This window comes from Alnus glutinosa, chromosome 1, assembly GCF_958979055.1.
Source record: "Alnus glutinosa chromosome 1, dhAlnGlut1.1, whole genome shotgun sequence".
Lineage (NCBI taxonomy): Eukaryota > Viridiplantae > Streptophyta > Magnoliopsida > Fagales > Betulaceae > Alnus > Alnus glutinosa.
Window position 1 is genome coordinate 6,556,157 of NC_084886.1, and position 17,069 is coordinate 6,573,225.

A 17,069-nucleotide genomic window follows, 5' to 3' on the forward strand; every position below is an offset into this window, starting at 1 on the left:
ACCCGAAAATCCCTAATTTCAACACAACCCTAATTTTAAAATGTTCATTTTTTGACTTACCTCCAATCACAAAATGGAAATCAGTGCCCTCGTGAGACAAATTCCTAATTTCCGTAACACACAGTCGCAATGTCACGCTTCGTAGTTGTTCATAGCAGACAAGATGCTCTAGTTCGAAGAACACGAGAGTTAGTGTTTTCAACTGGTCGAAGAAAACAAGTGTTAGTGTTTTTTTTACCTAAAAGGCGTGTGTTGTTTTTCAAGGGCATTAAGGTAATTTAACGTGCTAAAACAAGGGTATAAATGTGACGTTATCTTCAAACATGGCACGTGACAAGCACGTGTTAACTTTTCCGTTGGGTTTTAACTGTTAAGGGTAACGAAATGCCTGAATTGCAAATTTTTGGAACTTCGGGGGGGTACATTGCCATTTTTTAAACTTTGGTAGCCAAATTGAAAATGGCTGACAACTTTAAGGGGGGCAAATTGTATTTAACCCTTAATGTTATTTTGTGTTGGTACAGTTTCCGGTATGGTGTGAATCTGCACGTTCCTTTGATGTTCTTCACGCTTCTAAATAACTCTGCAAAACAACAAAACCTAAGGACCCTTCCGGGGGTCCCGCTCCGATGCCTAAATTAGTTTATGTAAGAAAAATAATGCTCTGTGCATAAAAACTGAGTCTTAGTTTATACCTGGGGTATGAGCCTATTTATAAGCAAAGTGGTGGAGTCAAAGCTGGATTAGAATTCCTACTCCTTGTCGATCTAGAACTGTTGTCAGAGTTCTAATTGGACTTTAATCCTTCTTAGACTTCTAATTTGATATCTTCTTATACTTCTGATCTGATATCTTCTTAGACTTCTGATATGATCATTATTCTTATCTGATCATTATTCTTATCTGTTTGAACCTTATTTGACTTTTGAATCTCCTCTTTGGATCGAGTTGAGTGGGATTTATCCCCAACAGGTACGCCCCAATTCCCTTATCCGAAGCTTGCTTGAATAATGGGAATTCCATGTCTAAGGAAACCCGATCCTTGTCTCTTTCTGAAAACCTGCTAACCTGCAAAACCTGAGGGTTAAATCTTACCCCCCTGGCTCTCTTTATTTCTCTCCCTCGGCAAGGATTGATCCGAGAATGCTTTCTTCTTGCTCTCGGCTAGGACTGATCCGAGACTCTCGGCTATGACTGATCCGAGAGGCTCCTTCTCGGCTAGGACTGATCCGAGAAGTTTTTTCTTGCTCTCGGCTAGGACTGATCCGAGAGGCTCCTTCTCGGCTAGGACTGATCCGAGAAGTTTCTTCTTGCTCTCGGCTAGGACTGATCCGAGAAGTTTTTTCTTGCTTTCGGCTAGGACTGATCCGAGAGGCTCCTTCTCGGCTAGGATTGATCCGAGAAGTTTCTTCTTGCTCTCGGCTAGGACTGATCTGAGAGGCTCCTTCTCGGCTAGGACTGATCCGAGAAGTTTCTTCTTGCTCTCGGCTAGGACTGATCCGAGAGGCTCCTTCTCGGCTCTCCTTCTCGGCTAGGACTGATCCGAGAAGTTTCTTCTTGCTCTCGGCTAGGACTGATCCGAGAAGTTTCTTCTTGCTCTCGGCTAGGATTGATCCGAGAGGCTCCTTCTCGGCTAGGACTGATCCGAGAAGTTTTTTCTTGCTCTCGGCTAGGACTGATCCGAGAGTTTTCTTCTTGTACTCGGCTAGGACTGATCCGAGACTCTCAGCTAGGACTGATCTGAAAGATTTTACCTACAAAATAAGCAACATCAACGGGTTCCCAGTCCTAGACCGGGAACACTACGATGCTTAAGTCAGCTTTATTCATTTATTCTGAAAATACTTATTCCCAAAATCTGGGGAATTTTCTGTCTAGTCTGAATTAAAAATAAAAGTCTAGTTCTTTGCAAATATAAATACTAAAAAATAAAAGCAAGCCTGAAATTCCCGAGAGTCCTTTTTATGGGATCACGGGCAGATACTGCTATTGCCTTGGCTCTCTATGCCTAGGGCTTCTGCTTCCTCGGTCTTCTCTTATTTCTATGTCATCTCGGGGAGCATTCCCTTGATGCCTCTCGCCTAGTTGAGGACGGTCTCGGGGATAGTAATCCCGTGGCTACTGATCTCGGGGCTGATAGTCCTGATGATTCCGAGGCCTGTTATTTCCTTGATGGTTTCGTCGCTCTCCCAAGAACCGAACTAGCTTGCCATTCTTTATGAATTCTTCTATTAACAACCTTAGGGTTACGCACCCCTCGGTGTAATGACCTGCTTGTTTATGGAAATCACAATACTTCCCTGCATTTCTATAAGGAGGATTACCTGGTATCTTTTGCGGTTCTCGAAACGCCGGATCTCTCTTGATCTCCATGAGGACTTCTAATATCTCGGCATTGAGAGGTGTAAAGTTGTAATCTTTGAACTTCTTTACCTGCCTCTGCTCTTCCCCATCAGCTTTCCTGAATTCTTTCCTTTTCTTTTCTGGGGCTGTCTCTTGGGGTAGTCTAGAACTGGCCATAGACTTCAACGTCTCTTCCTGATTAATGAATTCTTCTACCTTATCCATGAGGCCCTGCAAGGTACTCGATTGCTTCCGGATCAACTTCTTCATCAAAGGCTCCTCGGGTGAAATTCCTTGATAAATGGCAGCAAAGACCATATCCTCGGTTGGATCTTCGACCATCACCTTCTCTCGATTAAACCGAGCCATGAACTCCTTGAGACTCTCGTTGCCCTGCTGGTGCAATGATAGCAAATATCCCGAAGGCTTCTTCCTTGTCCAGAAAGCCAAGAACTCCGTTAGGAATATCTTGGACAATTCCTTGAACTGATCAACAGAATTCGGGGGCAACTTCCTGAACCAGTCTCGGGCATTCCCCGAAAGAGTAAGAGGGAAGGCCCGACATGCTACTTCATCGGGTGTCCCGTGAAGGTCTAGATAAGCTTTGAAATTCTCTAGGTGATCCAAGGGATCTCTGTCTCCTGCATAACTTAGAATTTGGGGTACCTTAAACTTATCGGGAAGCTGATAGTCTGCGACCCGTCTGGTGAAGGGTGAGTCTGTACCCATTAGGAGTTTGTCCACCATTACGGATCTGCTTTTGTCCTTTCTTTCCATCTCCATGTATGTGCACCTTCTCTCCAGCTCAGCAATAACTCTGCTCAGATCTCCTGGCGATCATCCTCCCTCCGAGGATTAGTGTTGCTGTTGTGATCTTCTTCCTCACGCTCATCCCTGTTCATCTCGGGATTGGGCTGTTCCGGCCTCCTGTGCAGCAACTCGGCATTCCGCTGTGTTAAGGATTCAATTTGGGCTTCCATCGCTGCTATACGATCTTGATCTCCACCCCCTGGGGGAGGGTTCGGTGGAGGCTGCAAATTATTTTGAATAATTGGCTCCATTCGGACTATGGGCTCTCGGTTGGTCTGGCTTCCGGAACGTGTGTTCATCACCATGCTGGATCTTCTTTTTCTTTTATGAGGAACGAATAATCGTTTCCCACAGACGGCGCCAAACTGTTGGTACAGTTTCTGGTATGGTGTGAATCTGCACATTCCTTTGATGTTCTTCACGCTTCTAAATAACTCTGCAAAACAACAAAACCTAGGGACCCTTCTGAGGGTCCCGCTCCGATGCCTAAATTAGCTTATGTAAGAAAAATAATGCTCTGTGCATAAAAACTGAGTCTTAGTTTATACCTGGGGTATGAGCCTATTTATAGGCAAAGTGATGGAGTCAAAGCTGGAATAGAATTCCTACTCCTTGTCGATCTAGAACTATTGTCAGAGTTCTAATTGGACTTTAATCCTTCTTAGACTTCTAATTTGATATCTTTTTATACTTCTGATCTGATATCTTCTTAGACTTCTGATATAATCATTATTCTTATCTGTTTGAACCTTATTTGACTTTTGAATCTCCTCTTTGGATCAGGTTGAGTGGGATTTATCCCCAACACTTGTCGATCTAGAACTATTGTTCGAGTTCTAATTGGACTTTAATCCTTCTTAGACTTCTAATTTGATATCTTCTTCTACTTCTGATCTGATATCTTCTTAGACTTCTGATATGATCATTATTCTTATCTGATCATTATTCTTATCTGTTTGAACCTTATTTGACTTTTGAATCTCCTCTTTGGATCAGGTTGAGTGAGATTTATCCCCAACATTTTGGATTTTAAAAAGATATGTGCCCTTTGAATTTGAGCTAAGGTTTGTCAATTGCGGTGAACGAGAACTGCTTGTTGCAATTGTCGACAATGTTATGCTTTCTGGAAAATCAGGTCTTTTGGGATTCTGGGTTTTAAGAATGATCTGCCAAGGCCTGCTCATCCTGGTCAAGTATCTTGTTCTACCTTGAGTTGGGATCCTGCTCGCAGCTAAAAAGGCAAATCGGTTATCTTTTAGTATGCTACCATGCTTCCATATGGCTGCTTGAATTTATGAAACTCTCGGTTTTCTTTTGGCAAGGTTCTTTTATGATTTACATCATCTGGTTTTAACTTTCTGCGACCTTGAAAGTCACAAAATACCTTGATTTGTTGTGAGAATGCAATCAGCTTGATTTGAAAGATCATGTCACAAAAAATACCTCAAATCTTTCTTCGAGTGAATCTCTATTAACGCCCTTTTTGATGCCTTTAATTTTGTATATTTTTGTGTTTTTTCCTTGTTCCTGATCTTGTTGAGTGTTTCCTCTTATATAATTCCTTGGGTTATGCCCTTTGCACTTCTAAAAATTTGGTTTACTTAAAAAAAGAAAAAAGAAAAAAAGAAAAAAAAGATCATAACTACGGTTTTGCTCGACCAAATTAATATTAGTGGCCTTATGATCATTGACTTGTTTATTGAAAATAAATTGTTGTTTAGAGCCCCAGAGAAAAGCTTTTATTTGCTTTTTCAAATTGACACAAACAAATCACTAGTACACTTGATGCTACAACCTTGAGATAAATAGTGTTTGCCCTTTTTTTTTTCTTCTAAATGCAGTCCTCGACAGCCTACTCATCCTTGTCGTCGTCTTCATCATAGTTGAAAGGTAGTGGTACAGACTTGAATGCTCGGTACTTGCCAACATTGGTCAAATGCTCATTCTCCAACCTGATAAATCACCAAAATTTAGAAGCTCATAACTTGCACCAACTCTCAACAAGCCATCCCTGTACCTTTTATGCATAAATCTTTAGCCTATATTAACATGTAGGAATATAATATCAAAATTTGACTGAAAATGTTGGTTACCTGAAGAAATTCCATATCCCACGACGAATGATCTCTAGGCTGGCTACAATGGTGATTAAGGACTCTGTATGTAAGAAAGACACCTTCAACCCCACTACAGTTTCCAACCAAGCAAACCTCAGTAAAACATTCAACACCTGCATTGTCGTGAACTTAAAGATTGTTAGTGTCAGAATTTTTTATGAAAACCCTCCTGATGTAAAGTCATATTTGCTCACCATGGCTCCAAAATATACACTTTTGTGAGGTATTAGGAGCTTGTCTCTCAACCAGCGGTTCTTCGATTGCCGTTGAAGAAGCCCCCAGTCAATACAGAGGTCCCAGTACGTACTAACAATTGCTGCACCGGCTGAGAAAATCCAGGCTAAAGCTCTCCAACCCAATCCATTGTCAAGACTGTAAGCTGTCCTCATGCAAACAGCCACAATTGTCAGAAAATATTTCAGCCCGTTATATCCTTGCATAGAATCTCTCTCTTCATACAGGCGACGGATGCACTGAAGAAGAAAATGGGATGTATAAGTGTCTGCAGCAATAATCATATCATTCGAGTAGAAGAAGGTAAGTTGAGTGCATGCCTGAAGGAGTCGAGACCAGTATGGAATCACAGCAACAATGAAACAGAAAGTTTTGAATACGGTGCTTTCTTTACAAGTGTTGTGTCTACGTTTGTAGTCTCCCCAACCATAGTAGCAAATGTAGAACTCGAGACTTCTAAGGGCTTGCACCTGAACAAAATAATGATCAATAGAGCGAATTTCTTGATGGGCAAAAGAAAAAGGAAATTCGTAGATTGATACAGAGCATATGCCATTTTGCTAACCTGGCTAGTCAACTGATCTGCCAAAAAGAAATCTGGGAGTGTGACCTGCAGTGGAAAGAAAGTCGCAAATGTTAAATAATACACACCCACACCCACCTCCACCGCAGTTCAATTATAATTATCTTTATCGACCATTTTTTACCTTGTACAAAGGAGCACAGATACAGTGGAAGAGACATGTGAGGAAGAAGAAACGACCTGTGCGATACATTATGTTGAATGGGCAGAAAAATATGATAAGCACGAGCTGCATGCACAGAAAGACAGGATCAGGTTCAGTACGTGTATGCATTCAGAAGTTAAGGCTCCGTTTGTTTCGGTGTAAAATATTTTTTGAAAAATATTTTTCATATTTTTTTATATTTGGTGCGACTGAAAATTAAACAACAATCAAACCGAAAATATTTTCGGTTTAACCAAAAAAGTTTCTTTAGTTTTGAAAAATAATTTACATTTTTAAATTTTGTAAATCATTTTTAGAATTTGAGTTTCTCATTCTCAAACCGTCGGACCCCCTCATATATCACCCCTAAAAATTAATTTTTATAGGTTAATATGATTGAATGAAAATAATAAAGTAAAATAAAAAATGTGATTTTTTATACGCGCCAAACGTCATAAAATATTTCAGTGGAAAACATTTTTTGATTTCTTTAAAAATATTTTACACCTAACTAAACGGAGGCTAATTAAATGTGAAAAAAGAAAAAAGTAATATATAATCTTACAAAAACCAAGTTGAGAGGTAAAAGCTCATTGAAGGCATCGTAATGTGGCGAATGCATGTCAAGGTTCGCGAGAACGCTGGTGAGTGCAAGCGTCGCAAGACCAAAACTGAGGAGAAGAACTTCAAGGTACCCCATCTCGGTTCCTTCCTTGAATCCAAATATGAAGGAATAATTGACTCGGTACCGCCTCCAGAAGTATATATTTCCGGCGTACATCAGCATGTGCAGAACTATAAACCCAAACAAGCTGCAGATATAATCCACAAGAGCGTACGTTTTATATATTTTATTTGGAAATTTAATCGTACAAGTTGATCGAGTTTAAGAAGAAATCAAAGTTACCTGTAAAGGGGAAATATGTTCTCCATGTACTGGGTCCCCCCCTCCATATTCATGATACCGCGGGCACGTATGATCAAAACAAGAGCTACTATCAGAGCTGCTGTGCACCCAGCAAAAAAACCTAAAGTTTGAGTAGTTTCGAGATTAAATGGTCTGCGCGCATGTCTCCCCATACAAGTTTCTCTCTCTCTCATGAATATAGAAATCTCACCTCATCAGAGCTGCCAAGGAAGGAGTTATCCACCATTTTCATGTAAGATTTTGCTGCATGCCGTGAAGTGATCTGCAGTATTAGGCTAAAAGTATTAAGGACCAAAATCAATTTCCAATATATATATATATATATATATATATAAAAGAAAGAAAAAAAAAAAAATCAATTTCCAAACCCTGTAGGAAAAGAGCAAACAACTTGTAGCTTTTTGTTCTTCTTAATTTCCTCTTCTAAGCTTGCAATATCTTAATTGTTGGTAAAATTCTCTAAATGTAATGAGAATGCTCAATATCAATTGTAAGAGAAATTTACTAATTTACTTTTTTTTTTTTTTTTTTGTTCTTGTGGGGCAGGAGTACCTTATCATATTTCTTCATGATCTTTGAAAATGCCAGTGTATTCAAGAAGCTGTATCATTCATAGCAAATATTATCAGAATTTAGAAGAAACAGAATGAAAGCTAATAAAATATTATACAAATTAATTAACAAGCATCTAATCTATTACCTATAGCTCCTTAGAAGCCGAAGCTTGTGGTAAAATTCAACAAAAGCCAGCTTAAGTTTTTCTTCAACTTTCTTGAGATTTTCCCTGCTGAATTTCAGCTCTGTCTGCATAGGGTACTTGAGGAATCCTTTAATGGTTGAGCGAGGAGTCTCCAGGGTGTTGTTCATCTTCACATGCTTAAGTACTTCCAGTGGAGTCGGTCTAGTGGCCCTGATGTTGTTCGGCGGCTTCAAAGACTTGACATCTCTTTCGTCACTCGATTCATCTGATTGTCCACGGCTGCTCGATCCACTCTCTTCAATCACATCCATGCCCATGGCAACTCTTCCTGCTTACACACCATTTAGTTTGGTTAATGCAGAATTCTAAAAGCAAAACAAAAACTGTCTTAACATGAGCAACATCGGAAAATAGAATAAAAGCAAACTTCACTATATATACTTGCTCTGGCTCCTCTTGGTGTAGAAGCCGACAACGCAGCCGTTGAAGCTGCAACATCTGAAGCGAGACGAGTCATCTCCACTGACCAATCAAACCCACCTTGAGGATTCTCCACTTTGATTCGAAAAGCAATCAAAGCATCCATTTGCTTATTCAGCGTCGCCGCTTCCTTCATCACCTCCTCTACCATGGACCTGTAAAACTTGTCCACTTTATTGAATTCATCATCCAGCCTCTTGAAGTAAACTAACTCATATTCCCCGCCATCTTCAGCGGCCATGAGAAACGTAGTCTGACAGCTTTGGGAGCCATCCCGGTTCACGGATTTAACCAGAATGGCTTGGGTTTCAATGTCATGATCAGGAGTGGATGGGCTGGGGCTCTTGGGTTGGTTGTATCTTTGTGTTAGGCCACTAAAAGCTCTGTAAAGTGCGGCCTTTCGCTTTAGGCCGGCCGGTGTGGCTGGTGGCCGGTTTCTTTGCTTGAAGCGTTGGATTTCTTTCAAAAGGGTTTTGAGATTATTATAATCCATGTATGCTTCTTGCCATTCCGGCACCATTTGTGCCGTGAATTCCTTCCCAAATTTCATGCTTTTCTAGCCTCTAAGTGCAGTAAAGATGGAGAATTGAAACAGTGGGATGCTGGAAGTTTGATTTAATGCGTGGGAAGAGGACCCCTTGATAACTAACGAGATTTTTATGCACGACTTGTGTTTTCCATCAAGTCAAAGTCACTAAAGTGGGCCAAATTTTTGCCTTCAGATTTTCTATAATCACATATTCCCCCTGACTTTTCTATACATGCAGACTGCCAAGAACCAACCGTGAGACTTTTCCTTTTTTTTTCTTTTTTTTTCTTTCTTTCTTTTTCACCAACTTTCCACTCATCACGAAGAGAGAAGGACGAATGTTCTTTTTAACTTTTTGGTCTCTTAATAGAGATGTTTTTTTTCAAGTCGTTTGAGGTTTCAAAGTCTATTAAGCCGGCGTGATCAGATTAAATGTGGATGGAAAATAATGTTCTGATTTATTTTTTACCCTTAGATTTTATGTAGTTAACGTGACATAATCTAGGCCTTGTAGGGAAGAAAACAGGAAGAAATTGTTAGAAATAAGGAATAATTGTATTATTAGTCCTTAGAATTGGCCTAAATTACAAATCACTTCCTGTGGTACAAAAAGTTCATGGTGGGTCCTTGTGGTAAACTATAATTACGAATCACTACTTAAACCCGTTTTTCGTCCACCAAGTTAATAGAATCTGTTAGTTTGCTACGTCATATAAATAGTGAGTCAACCTCTAAATATCATTTGTATTATAATCTACTAATGGACTTTGTTTACTTGGTGGACGAAAAACGGGTTCAGGGAGTGATTCGTAATTTAAGCCAACCTCAAAGACCAGTGGTGCAATTATCCATAGAATTAAATATGTGGAGCTACATAAATTAATGAAAGAAAAATAAAAATTGTATGAAAAATCACTAAAGTCTTGGAGAGTAAGGCGAATATTAATCTTTCTCTTAATCAAATATTGTTTCCCACTTATACAATAAGTTTTGCAATAGGCCGGGGAATACAACAATTATGTCCTCAAAAATGTAGTATGCAGATTGCAAATTGCAAATTCTGAACACTACTCTAAATGAGAAATTTTGTAACAATAGAGAAGAAAAAATATACCATCAAATATGCTGAAAAATATATTTTATAATTTATAGAAACAGTTTATCATAGTTTTTGACAGTTAAAAAAACAGTTAAATAACAGTTTCTAACTGTTGAAAAAATAATTAAGTATTTAAAAAATACGACTGGTAGAATAGCAATTGTACATATTAGAAAATGCACACGTAAATAAAAAGCTTGTGGCTTGAGTGTGACGATGCACACGTGTGCGTCAAAAGCGACAATGCGACACACGTGCATGCGACGGCCACTAATTTGCATTGGGTGACACAAATAGCATGTGTGTACCCAAAATTCAAACTAGTATAAGAGTAAGATAAATGCTTATAAAGCACACAAAAAATTCATAGATTTTCAATGTGAGACAAAGTGTAATTGAAAAAATATGGAAAAAGTTGAAATTTAGAAATTGGAGGAAACTTAAATTATCATGAAATAATTTTCAACAAAAATTGATAGGAGGAAACCGCTCCCATTAATTGTCTTTAACACAATTTATAATCTGTTCACTAGTAATTTGCGGATTTTGAGTATGGGATATTACAATAAATTCTTTGAATTAGGAGATTAATTGAGTATTTTTAATTACAAATGGTATGATAGTTGAAGAACAAAATATATAATTTATCCAAAACTAAAAAAATAAAAAAATTTAAAAAACAAATCACATTCTAGTTTTAGAATGTAGCAGCACAATTAACAATGTGCGCGGTAAAGTAGTTTTAGAAAGTAGTTGACAGACAGATACTTTTCTATTTGTTGCAAATCTTCTTTCCATTTCTAAAGCTCTCTTAATATTTTTCTTCTTTTTTTTTTTCTTCTTTTTTTTTTTCTTTTTTTGATAAAAGGATGAATCTCATTGAAAACTAAACATCTTGCATAGCAAGTACCACACCCTGAACAAAGGAAGGGTATTCCTCAATCCAGACATAATCTAACCTTTGAGATAGAGCAAATTTGGCCAAAAAATGAGCCACATTATTAGCTACTCTAGCTACTCTAGGGACATGAATAACTCTCTTAATATTTTTCTTTTGTTTTTCAATAATGCTACTTTTTATTTTTATTTATCACACTTCTTTTTATATCGATTGCAATGGCATATTTTAAATAATATTTCATGTTAGTAACTTAAAAAAATAAATAAATAATTAATTAATTAATTAAAAAAACACCATTTCAACCCGTATGAAAGTAAAGTAATATATAAATATAAATAAATTTGGTGGTGGCCTAGTCAGGAATTCTTTGAGTTAGAGCACTAGCAGCAGATTCCCAACCATTTTCCCTATATTTAGGGAACAAAACTACTTTTTGCTTTCCTATAAAAAAAATACCCCACAATAGATTCCCTTACTTTTTCCTATATCAATTAAATATTATTTTTTTACTCTTATTTTATTCTTTTTCTCTTTTTCCTACTTTTTCTCTCTTCCCTATATCAATTAATTATACTTCTTTTTTATTAAAATAATACATAGGGAATGAATAGTAGACATGTATACATAGGGAATCACTATTCATTTCCAACTCCCTCATCTAAATATAGGGCATCTGCTGTGGGAGGTTTTTTAATGTTTTTCATGAAATTTTTCCTAAATATAGGGAAGGGAACCAATATAGGATAACTGTTACTAATGCTCTTAAAACTAAATAGAGCTAGACATTTGGCTAAGAGAAGCCAAATAAAAACATATATTAAATTATGTAGTCAAAATATAAATACAAATCTTTCTTCAGATCAATTTTTCTTTTTCCAATGCACCGGGGCCGTGCCCCTACCGACCACCCCAGCGTCGTCCATGGTCAACTTCCTATCTTTTTCATCATTAATAGTTTTCAAACATATAATTCAGCATGTAGTCCATAAAAATAGTCAAACCTAAGCATATAAATCTTTGATAAGAAATTTCATGAATATTATGTCCGAATTATCTAATGTGAGTGGGGTCGGAACAAAGGTCTCCGTCATTTATTTTTTATTTTAAGTAATATGCCTCATTTATTAAAAGAAATAGCTAATTTAGACCCACACATGAAGAATAATTTATTTTATGCTTAAATTTTTGTGATAAATGATAATCCATGATTTAATAAATAATTTAGGCATACGTTGACCACGAGGTCCACGAACCAAATAAAGTGCAAGTTGCGAACTAGCGATGTAAACTAGAAGAATTCAGTCTTCAGACAATACAAAGCTCGTGCGGGTCTAGATGATGTAGATGGGGGTGCTTTCGTTATCATATTCCTTATCATAATAATAATAATTATTATTATTATCATTATTTTTAACAGATTAACAGTACGAATTTTAAAATTTACCCCTCCACCGTGTGCTAAAAACAGGCAGATTCTCCTCCTGTTAATGAGGGGAGGGTGTGGCGAAGTGGATTTTAAGTCGGTGGAATTAATTTTTTTTTTATGAATAAAAAAATAATTAAAGTAGAACAAAAAATTAATTAAAAAATTTAACTAACACAATAAATAAATAATTCATCTAAATTTAATTATTTTTTAAAACATATAAATATAACTTATAATTTAATTCAGTTTTCCTCACGGGTCTTATTGCTGCGTGATTTTTTTTCAAGCCAAAAGTCACAAGATTTGATTCGTCCGAACCCCACAAGCTAATTCATCAAAATTTAATTATTTTTTAAAACATATGAATATACCTTACAATTTAATTCAATTCTCTTCACTCGTCTTGTTGCTCCATGATTTTTTTTTCCAAGCCACAAGTCACAAGATCTGATCTAATCTGATCCGTCCTTCTGGGCTTGTAGCTGTAGCATGTAGAGTTGTGAAGACAAAATAGCACTGAAGCATTGATTAAAAAATTCAGAAAATTGGATTATTGATATCAAAATGGAGACACGTTTGCTCAGAAAAAAGATGGAAAAAAAATAAAAAAAAATATATGCTTCTCAAAGTATTGTCATATCAAAATGACAACGTATCACATTAGGAATGCAGATAGGGGTGTAAATGAGCCGATTCTAAGCGGATATTGGCTGTTCGGATCGGTTCGTTTATGTAACAGTGAAGCTCGAGCTCGGGCTCGACACGAGCCTAATTTTGGTGTGCGAGATCGGCTCGCTCGAGCTCGATCATTTTGGTCGATCCTGAACTCGACCGGAGTGAAAAAAAATATCTTAGCACAAACAAGTAGATTGAGAACCGTAAAATCAAAACCAACCAACCAACAAATCCGACTTTAAAAAAAAAAAAAAAAAAAAAAAAAAAAAAAAAAAAAAAAATCTCATACACAAAATCCAGAAAAAGCAAAGGACAAGAATGTAGAAAACAAACCAGATGGAGCGGAGCTGAAGCCAGAAGCGCCATTCTCAATCTTGAAAGCTAGGAAAGAAATGATTTTGGAGCAAGTCTTTTTTCAGAGTTGTGGATCGTTGTGGCTGGAGATTCATGAGTCATACTGAGATTTTGTTAGTTTTTCAGGTGATTTCGTCAAACCGTTAAAACTTGAAAGCAACAAAATCAAGCAAAGGAGGTTGAAGAAAATGCACCTTGAACTTGAAGGAAAGACGAGACAGTGCCAACCACGATAAAAATTTTCCTTGAGGGGTAAATGTGAAGCAGGGGCGGAGGGAGGGTGTCAACAAAGACCCCCCCTCACCTTCCAAAAGTTTCCCTTATCCTTTGTAAAAAATTTTGAATGTCCTAATTGCCCCCCTCGATCACTCATCAAGGGCAACTGACACTATCCTCAGCCATTATCACAGGTATTTTCCTGAAGCTTGCTGCTGGAGCTTTGGGGATGAAACTGAAAGATGGAAGCTTGGAACTGAGGTGGTGACGTCGTGGAAGCCTGGAGAAGAGGGAGATAAGGTTTAGAGGATAAGGGGTACGTGGCAGCAAACATGTGGAGCCTTGGAGATAATGTGAGCCAGTTGGGTTCAACTCCTCTAGTGCTAAACGGCTGCGTTTTGGGAGCAATGTTTTAGTGCGATTTTGTGAAACTGTCAGGTCTGAAGCAACAACTTGCAAAGTTGCAACTTTTAAACTGTCAAGTATATCACGGGCCGGCCATCAAATAATTGCAAGTCTTCTTACAGTAGTCTTTTTGGGCTGTCAAATTTTTCTTCTTCTAGCCATTTAATAATTATTATATAAATTTTTTAGTTATTTTTTTAAGAGCACGAGAGTTTGTACAGTAAAAAGACTATTCAGAAAAGAGCAATTTTTTTTTTTTCTTTTACAATTTTTCTTTCTTGAAAAATTTTAGATATTTAATCAAACTTTTTCATTAATTAAGCTTTTATATTTAGATTACTCTTTTAAATTTCTTGTTTAAGAATATATATAGTTTTTATTACATTTTTTTAATTCTTTATTATAAATTTTAATTGTATAATTGTAGTTACCTGAAATTATGAAAAACAACAATGATTCTATTTAATTTTATTAAATTGTTAATTTATTATATTTTTTAGGTATTTTTAATCTATTTTTGTTCAATTTATTTTTTAATCTTGACCCCATGAACCAAAATTCTGGCTCTGCCACTGATGTGAAGAGTCAGTAAAGAGAAGATGCGAGATTTGTTGAGGATAAATTTGGAATAAAAGTGGCTGATATTTTTTGAAGGGAAATGTTTACGTTAGGCGAATAGGCATCATTATTGCAAGTGATAGGCGCACTGCTCAAAACATTTCTTCACGTTTTTTCCTGACACGCGGACGATTGTGTCAAAGCCAAAATACCTCGTTTGACTTAACAAAGGACAAAGCTTTTTACCATTCAGGATATATATATATATATATATATATATATATATATATATATATATATATTGAGAGAAACGCGTTTTCCTTTAAATCAAGAGTTCGGATGTGAATTTTTTTCTTGTTTTTATATATATTGGTTGAAAGATGGGTGTTGCGTCAGACAAGTCAAAAAGGAAATTTGATGTTATAGTGTACACGATCATATTAATATAAAGGGGAGTGTTATATATATATGTAGGGGAGTGTTTGAAGGGGTGGTATGTGCATGGTCTGTAACTGAGTGGGTTTTTTGATCATTTTCCTGATATAAAACTCCTTTTACGCAAGACAATGAGAAATGTAGTACTAGACACCTCTTTTTTTTCTTCTTTTTTTAAAAAAAAAAGAAAAAAGAAAGTCTTAGCAGACTAAGACTTAGGTTAAGTTAAATAAGAAATTATGAATAGGTGGGACTTGTCTAAATGACTAAGAGCATTTTCAAAGTTTTATGTAAATTTTTATATAAAATAGCTAACTAAATCTCAATTTAAAATAGCTAATTAAATATCACTTTATTTAGTTTAACTAATAACTTTTAAAAGCACCATACATCCGATTATCTATTTTTAACTTTATTTATTTCTTTATTCTTTTTTTATAATGATAATACTTTTTTTTTAAAAATCGATTGATAATACTAATTAGATAATATCTAACGACTAATGGTTATATAGCACAATGTTAAATCATATGATCTAAATTATAATGATAATTCATAACTTGTGAATTGTGATTATAATTAATATATAAGTAATTCCAATCCTAATAACTTATTTTGGGATTGTATGAATCACATTATTATTATATATGAATAATATGATTAAGTTTCATAAGTGTCATTATATCATATGAATAATATGAATTCATACTTACCGTAACTTACGTATGTAATCTATATACATAGTCACTGCATCTAAATATTAGTAATAATTATTAAATACTTAAAATCATAAATCATACTTATTAAGTGTATGAGTGTATCTAAGTAAGTATCTAAATACTAAACCATTATATTAGTATGAATTTGTATACTATAGTCTATATCATATATGACACTATGTAGCTATAATTATATATGTTACTAATATGTATATATATTTATAATTATGAATTATGAATCATATCATATAACTTGATTTATGAGATTATCTATGAATTTATAATAAGTAATTAAGTATGATCATTATAAATTTATGAGTCATAAATTATAATTATCAAATTTATCATAACTCATAACTATCTACTAATAATACTAATATTATATAATCATATGATCTAAGTATTATCACACGATAGTATATTTAACATATTAATATGATCTAACAATCCGTATGTAATGAATATTAAATATTTAATGATAATATTCATAACGTATAATAAAGTGATTGCATATTTTATATTTACATAAATTACATGTCATATGGTAGTATGGTACAATGTTATATTATTATATGATCATATAGTCTTATAAATTATAATCCTATTATATTACATGAATAATTTGATTAAGTATCTGGATTGTCATTATATCATATGATTAACAATTAATTATTGATATTATTCACTTTTACTATTTTATATAAATATGACCAATTAATATATATTGACTAATAATTATTGTTATTTGTTACTTAATTTATGCTTACATAATACACATAGTATATTATATATATATATATATATATACGAGTCGAGCCTTAATAAACGAGTCGATCCTTATACGAGCGAGTTCACGAGCTTTAGTCGAGTCGAGCCGAGTTTATACGAGTTTGCATCATTTAATAATCGAGTTTGATTTTCGTGTTCACAAGTAGCTCATGTAATAATCGATTCGAGCACGAGTCGAGTTTATTCGAACATATCTCGAGTAAACTCACGAGTAGCTCAGTTCGTTTACACCCCTAACTGCAGATCTCTTTGCTCTAATTAAGCGTATAAACGAGTTAGTTGTTGAATGAATGTTTCATCGTAAGTTGTGTATTCAAAAATATTTAATGATTTAATTATATTAAAAAATTCTTTTTATATTATCTGGCTTGTACTTGTACTTGTACTTGTTGAGAATGAGAATTGACTCAACTTTTTTAAAAAGAAAATTATGAGGACTACTTTTAAACAGTGTGTTTTGGAGAAAAAAAAAAAAATCGTTGGCTTCTTCGACCTTCGTCCCTTCTTTGATCTTTGAAGTCTGTAGTTCTTTTTTGACCTAGTTACAGTCACAGATACGAGAAACGTTAATGAGTTATGACAGAAAGAAAAACAAATAAAACCCACTGGAAAGGGTGGCACTG

General features: G+C 35.5%; 1 long non-coding RNA gene and 1 pseudogene across 2 annotated transcripts; both read right to left on the bottom strand.

Moving 5' to 3' along the window:
• Window positions 1-4,979: 4,979 nt before the first annotated feature.
• On the bottom strand, window positions 4,980-8,967 carry LOC133868943 (phosphate transporter PHO1 homolog 3-like; annotated as a pseudogene).
• Window positions 8,968-12,649: 3,682 nt separating this feature from the next.
• On the bottom strand, window positions 12,650-13,791 carry LOC133867631 (uncharacterized). Of its 2 annotated transcripts, none has more exons than XR_009900234.1 (3): window positions 13,519-13,791; window positions 13,304-13,427; window positions 12,650-12,811 (listed from the first exon to the last, which is right to left on the bottom strand). It is a non-coding gene; the product is annotated as an uncharacterized LOC133867631 (long non-coding RNA). The 2 variants fall into 2 exon arrangements; XR_009900306.1 differs by having other exon boundaries at window positions 12,653-12,811; window positions 13,304-13,407.
• Between the last annotated feature and the right edge of the window lie 3,278 nt (window positions 13,792-17,069).